Here is a 7,051-nt window from a genome sequence, read left to right on the forward strand (position 1 = left end):
TTTATGGGTATTTAAGCGGGCATTGGATAGGTATATGGAGGATAGTGGGTTAGTGTAGGTTAGGTGGGCTTTGATCGGCGCAACATCGAGGGCTGAAGGGCCTGTACTGCGCTGTATTCTTCTATGTTCTATGTTCTATATTGAATGGTGGTGCAGGCTCGAAGGGCAGAATGGCCTACTCCTGCACCTATTGTCTATTGTTAGGTGAAGGGGTAAATGTAGTGAAATGGGTCTGGTTGGGTTGCGCTTCGGCGGGTCAGTGTGGACTTGTTGGGCCGAAGGACCTGTTTCCACACTGTAAATAATCTAATCTAATCTAATCTAATCTAATCTAATCTAATCTAATCTAATCTAATGTCTCTCTTAAATCACCTCTCAACCTTCTTCTCCCCAATGAAAACAGCCTCAAGTCCCTCAGCCTTTCCTTGTAAGACCTTCCCTCCATACCAGGCAACATCCTAGTAAATCTCCTCTGCACCCTTTCCAAAGCTTCCATATCCTTCTTATAATGCGGTGACCAGAACAGTACACAATACTCCAAGTGGGGCCGCAACAGAGTTTTGTACATCTGTAGCATAACCTTATGCTACAGAACTCAATCCCTCTATTAATAAAAGTTAAAACACTGTATGCCTTCTGAACAACCCTGACAACCTGGGTGGCAACTTTCAAGGATCTGTGTACTTGGACACCGAGATCTCTCTGCTCATCTACACTACCCAGAATCTTACCATTAGCCCAGTAGTTTGCATTCCGGTTACTCCGACCAAAGTGAATCACCTCACACTTAGAATCATAGAGTCATAGAGGTGTACAGCATGGAAACAGACCCTTCGGTCCAACCCGTCCATGCCAACCAGATATCCCAACCTAATCCAGTCCCACCTGCCAGCACCCGTACCTGTCTTCTTCCTACCAAACTGTATAACCTGGCACTTTCCCACATTGTATTCTATCTGCCACATCTTTGCCCAATCACCTAGCTCGTTTAAGTCCTTCAGTAACCTCCCTGTCTCCTCAACACTACCTCTCCCTCCACCTATCTTTGTGTTGTCCACATTAAACTCTATTTGCCACCTCTCAGCCCAGCTCTGCAGTTTATCTATGTCTCTCTGTAACCTACAACAAGAGAAAACTATTGTAGTTTTCTCCTGGTTATATTTTTTCCTTTTTTTCCCCCTTTGTGTTTATTTCTCCCCAGCACCCATGTCATGTGTGTGCAGATGTAGGACACAGTAAAGAGCGACAGGTGTTGAAAACTTTATTTGTATTCCATCACCAGGAAGTGAGGAAACACCCAAGTGGCCAATGATAAGCAATGCCCTTCTCATCAAAAGGCAATGCTGCATGATCAAAAACATGGAGGGGAAGGCAGGGAATACATTAAAATAGAGTTGGAGGGGAAATAAAACACTCCACTCCCTGCAGTACCCATCCCTCCCTGACCAGCTCAAGGGAGTTGGTAGACACCACATGCTCCTTCTCCAGAGACACCCAGGCTCGCACTCCTGGTTAGATTGGTTAGCCAGACCTCTCCTGGTTGGGGTTGTTAACCTGGGCCAATCAATGACATTGTAAACAACAGGGTAATCCTGGTTCCAATCACTGCAAACCTATTCAGATAATAATCTGCCTTCCTGTTTTTGTTACCAATGTGGATAATCCTCACTTTCATTCACATTATACTTCAACTGCCATGTATTTGCCCACACATTCAACTTGCCCGAATTACACTGAATTCACCATCTTAGTTCACCAGCACCCCCACCAGCTTTGTGTCATCTGTAAACTTGGGGCTATTCCTTTAATTTCCTCATCTAAATAATGAATAAGTATTGTGAATATCTGGGGTCCAAGCATGGATCACTGTGGTACTCCACTATTCATAAACTGCCACTAAGAAAGTGACCCATTTATTCCTATGTTTTGTTTTCTGTCTGCCAGCCACTTCCCTGTCCTTTACAGTACACCGTGAGCAGCACAGTGGTTAGCACTGCTGCCTCGCAGTGCCAGAGACCCGGATTCAATTCCTGGCTCAGGTGACTGTCTGTGTGGAGTTTGCACATTCTCCCCGTGTCTGCATGGGTTTCCTCCGGGTGCTCCGGTTTCCTCCCACAGTCCAAAGATGTGCAGGTCAGGTGAATTGGCCATACTACATTGCCTGCAGTGTTAGGTGAAGGGGTAAATGTAGGGGAATGGGTCTGGGTGGGTGAGCCTCGGCACGTCGGTGTGGACTTGTTGGGCCGAAGGGCCTGTTTCCACACTGTAGGTAATCTAAAAAAAAATTATCCCCAATCCTAAACACTTTAATGTTACACACGAGCTCAAATGTGGGACCTTATTGCACGCTTTCTGAAAGTTCAAGTAAACCATATACACAGGCTCCCTGATGAACTGTACTAGTACCATTCCTGAAAAATTCCAGAAGACAATTTCCCTTTCATAAATCCATGTTGACTTTATCCAACCGTGTCCCTGTTATCCAAGTGCTCTGCTATTAAATCTTTAATAATGAAATCTAACATTTTCCCAACTGCCAATATCAGGTGAATTGGTCTGTAATACCCTGTTTTATCTCTACCTCCCATTTTTAAAATAGTGAAGCTACATTACTACCCTCCAATCCATAGGAACTGTTCCAGAGTGTATAGAATCTTAAAAAGAGACCATCAACGCATGAATTACTTCTATAGTCCTCTGAGATGTAGGTTATCGGGCACTGGGGATGTATAATCCCAATTATCCCAGCATAATCCCCCTACTAATATTGGTTTCCTTTAGTTCCTCCTTCTTACTAGGTCCTGAGTTTTCTAATATTTTTTGGGATTTGATTTGATTTATTGTTGTCATGTACCGAGATACAGTGAAAAGTGCTGATTTACCAGCTATTAAGGTAGACCGTGCCTTACAAAGTGCATCAGGGTAGCAGAACAAAGTGTGGAGTAGGAAGGTAAAAACAATGACTGCAGATGCTGAAAACCACATACTGGATTAGTGGTGCTGGAAGAGCACAGCAGTTCAGGCAGCATCCAACGAGCAGCGAAATCAACGTTTCGGGCAAAAGCCCTTCATCAGGAATAAAGGCAGTGAGCCTGAAGCGTGGAGAGATAAGCTAGAGGAGGGTGGGGGTGGGGAGAGAGTAGCATAGAGTACAATGGGTAAGTGGGGGAGGGGATGAAGGTGATAGGTCAAGGAGGAGAAGGTGGAGTGGATAGGTGGAAAAGAAGATAGGCAGGTCGGACAAGTCCGGACAAGTCAAGGAGACAGTGCTGAGCTGGAAGCTTGAAACTAGGATGAGGTGGGGGAAGGGGAGATGAGGAAGCTGTTGAAGTCCACATTGATGCCCTGGGGTTGAAGTGTTCCGAGGCGGAAGATGAGGCGTTCTTCCTCCAGGCGTCTGGTGGTGAGGGAGCGGCGGTGAAGGAGGCCCAGGACCTCCATGTCCTCGGCAGAGTGGGAGGGGGAGTTGAAATGTTGGGCCACGGGGCGGTTTGGTTGATTGGTGCGGGTGTCTCGGAGATGTTCCCTAAAGCGCTCTGCTAGGAGGCGCCCAGTCTCCCGAATGTAGAGGAGACCACATCGGGAGCAACGGATACAATAAATGATATTGGTGGATCTGCAGGTGAAACTTTGATGGATGTGGAAGGCTCCTTTAGGGCCTTGGATAGAGGTGAGGGAGGAGGTGTGGGTACAGGTTTTACAGTTCCTGCAGTGGCAGGGGAAAGTGCCAGAATGGGAGGGTGGGTCGTAGGGGGGTGTGGACCTGACCAGGTAGTCACGGAGGGAACGGTCTTTGCGGAAGGCGGAAAGGGGTGGGGAGGGAAATATATCCCTAGTGGTGGGGTCTTTTTGGAGGTGGCGGAAATGTCGGTGGATGATTTGGTTTATGCGAAGGTTTGTAGGGTGGAAGGTGAGCACCAGGGGCGTTCTGTCCTTGTTACGGTTGGAGGTGTGGGGTCTGAGGACGGAGGTGCGGGATGTGGACGAGATGCGTTGGAGGGCATCTTTAACCACGTGGGAAGGGAAATTGCGGTCTCTAAAGAAGGAGGCCATCTGGTGTGTCCTATGGTGGAACTGGTCCTCCTGGGAGCAGATTCGGCGGAGGCGGAGAAATTGGGAATACGGGATGGCATTTTTGCAAGAGATAGGGTGGGACGAGGTGTAATCCAGGTAGCTGTGGGAGTCAGTGGGTTTGTAAAAAATGTCAGTGTCAAGTCGGTCGTCACTAATGGAGATGGAGAGGTCCAGGAAGGGGAGCGAGGAAGTCAATATTAACATTTAAGAGGTCTGTTCAAAAGTCTGATATTAATGTGGAAAAAGCTGTTCTTGAATCTGTTCTTACATGTATTTAATCTTTTATATCTTCTACTCAGCAGAAGAGGGTGGAAGAGAGTAAAACCTGGCTGGGAGGGGTCTTTGATGATGTGTCATTTTCATGAGGCAGAAAAAAGTGTAGCTAGAGTCAGTGGATGGAAGACTGGTTTGTGTGATACACTGGACTGTGTTCATGACTCTGTAGTTTCTTGCAGTCTTTTGAAGACTGGTTGCCATACCACACTCAGATGCTTTCTTTAATGCACCTATAAAATTGATAAAAGTTTTGTGGAGATGTCAAATTTCCTTAACATCCTGAGGAAGTAGAGGTTTTGTGCTTTCTTGACAGCTACATCAATGTGAGTCAACCAGGACAGATTGTTGGTGACCATCACTCCCAGGAACTTGATGATCTCAACCATCTCTACCTCAGGACCATTGATGCAGACAGGGCATGCAGTCCACCTCGCTTCCTCCATTCAATGACCAGTTCCTTCATTTTGCTGAAACTGATGTAGTAATTGGTTTCTTTACAATATGCTACTATCATGGACCAGACCAGACACCCTCACAATATTTTAGGAACGTAGCGTAAGTCGTAATTTTTTTTTCTTATTTTAAAGGCAAATGTAAAGTGCTGTGTTCCAGCTGCAATGTGACTGGTCAAACTGCTCAATGTTACGCAAAACACATTTATTCAAACACTGTAGTTAAAATACAAGAAAAGAAAGAACTTACAATAACATAACTCTATTGAAAAACTTAACAGAATAATACATGCAGTAATGATGACTCACTGACTGTTCCAGTGTAGTAGCATCCCCTAAACACACCCTTTGGCAAAAAGGCAAATTCAGAAAACAGATTTTCTCACATGAAATGCCGACAGTAGAAAGAGAAATCCTACTTCTGGCTGTAACCAAGAGAGGGGGAAAAACAGCTTCTACTTTTTCAAGACTCTAGCTGTTTCTTCTGAATCTAAAACCTAAAGAAAACTGGAAATCCTGGTTCTGTGACAGTTGGCCACAACCATCTAGGCTTCTTCTATTGTTCTAAATTAAAAAAAACTGAAAACCTCACAATTTGTTTATGTTACCACAAATTTCTTGGTACCTTTCATCCAATCTCTCTCTCAAAACAAAACCTGGACAAAATACACCTCTTAAAGCCACAGCATCATCACACCGATAAGTACTCAAACATCTTTCTTGTAATCTGCGTTGTCATTGTTTGAGATCTGACCTACAATGGTGGTATAATCATTGAACTTATAAATGGAATTGGGGCAAAATTTGGTCAAACAGTTATGAGTATATAAGGAGTCCAGTAAGGGCTGAGTATGTGGCATTGCCTGACACCAATGTTGAGGATTACCATAGAAGAGGTGTTGTCATCTATTCTCACTGACAATCTATAGGACAGGATGTTAGTTGTGACATCCTTTGCGAAGACAGAACCAAAATATATACTTAATTGGTCTGCTATTGCTTTGTTCCTTGTTAAACCTTATTTTGTTTCTGATTGTAAGGGATCTTTTTCTCTTCACATAGCTCTTGAAGCTTTCACAGCCAGTTTTTATGTTCCCCAGATATTTTGCTCTCATAGTCCCTTTTCCCCTCTTTGGCAATCCTTTTGTCCTCCTTTGTGAAACCTATACTGCTCTCAAACCTTGGCTCCATTGCTTTTTTGGCCAATTTGTGTCCCCCTTCCATAGATCCAGTACTATCACTAATTTCCTTTGCTAGCCATGGTCAGGATATCTTTCCCATTTTACTTTTGTGCTATACAGGAATGAACATTCTTCCTCTCTCTTATTCTTCTCTCATTCTTCTGAACATTATTTCATACTTTTCTGCATGAAATTTAATTCTTAATGGGTAGGGGAGAGGTTTGAGATTTGTAACATTTTTAAATTTCAAGCAAACTGAACTCACACCTTCTTGGAGATTATTATTCCTCACTCCCATGATTTAGGAAACCCAAGGATTTAGGAAATTTGAGGAAGTGACAGTCAGCTATAAAAAGTTATGGGACTTTCATCTCCTTTTGAGATTTGGCATTCTTGTAACTCTGTCCTGAAGGGTGCAGGATTAAAATCTTCAATGGTGTTGTCTTATTTTCCAGAAGAGGATGTTATTCAACAACAGGGAACTGTCCGAATGCCCTTGAAAGGTGAACTGCTGTTTTGCAGCATGAGTCAAGTAAACAATGTGAAGCAGAAAGACATGTTGTTTAATTACTTAAGACTTGACAGCAATGTGTACTCTCTGTAAACATACATTAATAAAATTAAATTGAGCAGTAATGCATTTAAAGCCATTTACCTCCAAATAAAGTAACATTTCTGCAAGGCTGAAATATTGGGAAAATGCATTATATGTTGTAATTAAATATTAAAATATTTAAAATTAATTACTAACTGAAGCATTAATAAGCAAAATGAAAACTGAAGCAGGTTTTAGAAAAAAAAATTATAAAGGTTTTTAGATGGAATTTTGATTATTAATAATATTTAATTGGTTAATAGCTAATGTTGATTACTTATAGTCATTAATAATGGTAAATTCTTTCCCAAAAGCATTGTGAGTCAACATACAGAAGGTGGACAGTAGCATTTCAAGAAGGCAGGTCACCACCATCTTCTCAAGGGCAACTAGGGACAGGCAATAAAATGCTGACCAGCCAGCAACGTCCACATCCCATGAGTGAATAAAAACATTAGAGTTGTAATGGGCAT

General features: G+C 43.2%; 1 long non-coding RNA gene across 1 annotated transcript in view; it reads left to right on the top strand.

Annotated features, from left to right (window-relative positions):
* Positions 1–6,540, top strand: part of LOC140463698 (uncharacterized) — a 29,942-nt gene extending 23,402 nt beyond the window's left edge. The window contains exons 3-4 of the long non-coding RNA XR_011954745.1: positions 4,664–4,905; positions 6,439–6,540. This is a non-coding gene — a long non-coding RNA (uncharacterized lncRNA). The remainder of the gene's footprint in view (positions 1–4,663; positions 4,906–6,438) is intronic.
* Positions 6,541–7,051: the final 511 nt, after the last annotated feature.

This window comes from Chiloscyllium punctatum, chromosome 38 (assembly GCF_047496795.1).
Source record: "Chiloscyllium punctatum isolate Juve2018m chromosome 38, sChiPun1.3, whole genome shotgun sequence".
NCBI lineage: Eukaryota > Metazoa > Chordata > Chondrichthyes > Orectolobiformes > Hemiscylliidae > Chiloscyllium > Chiloscyllium punctatum.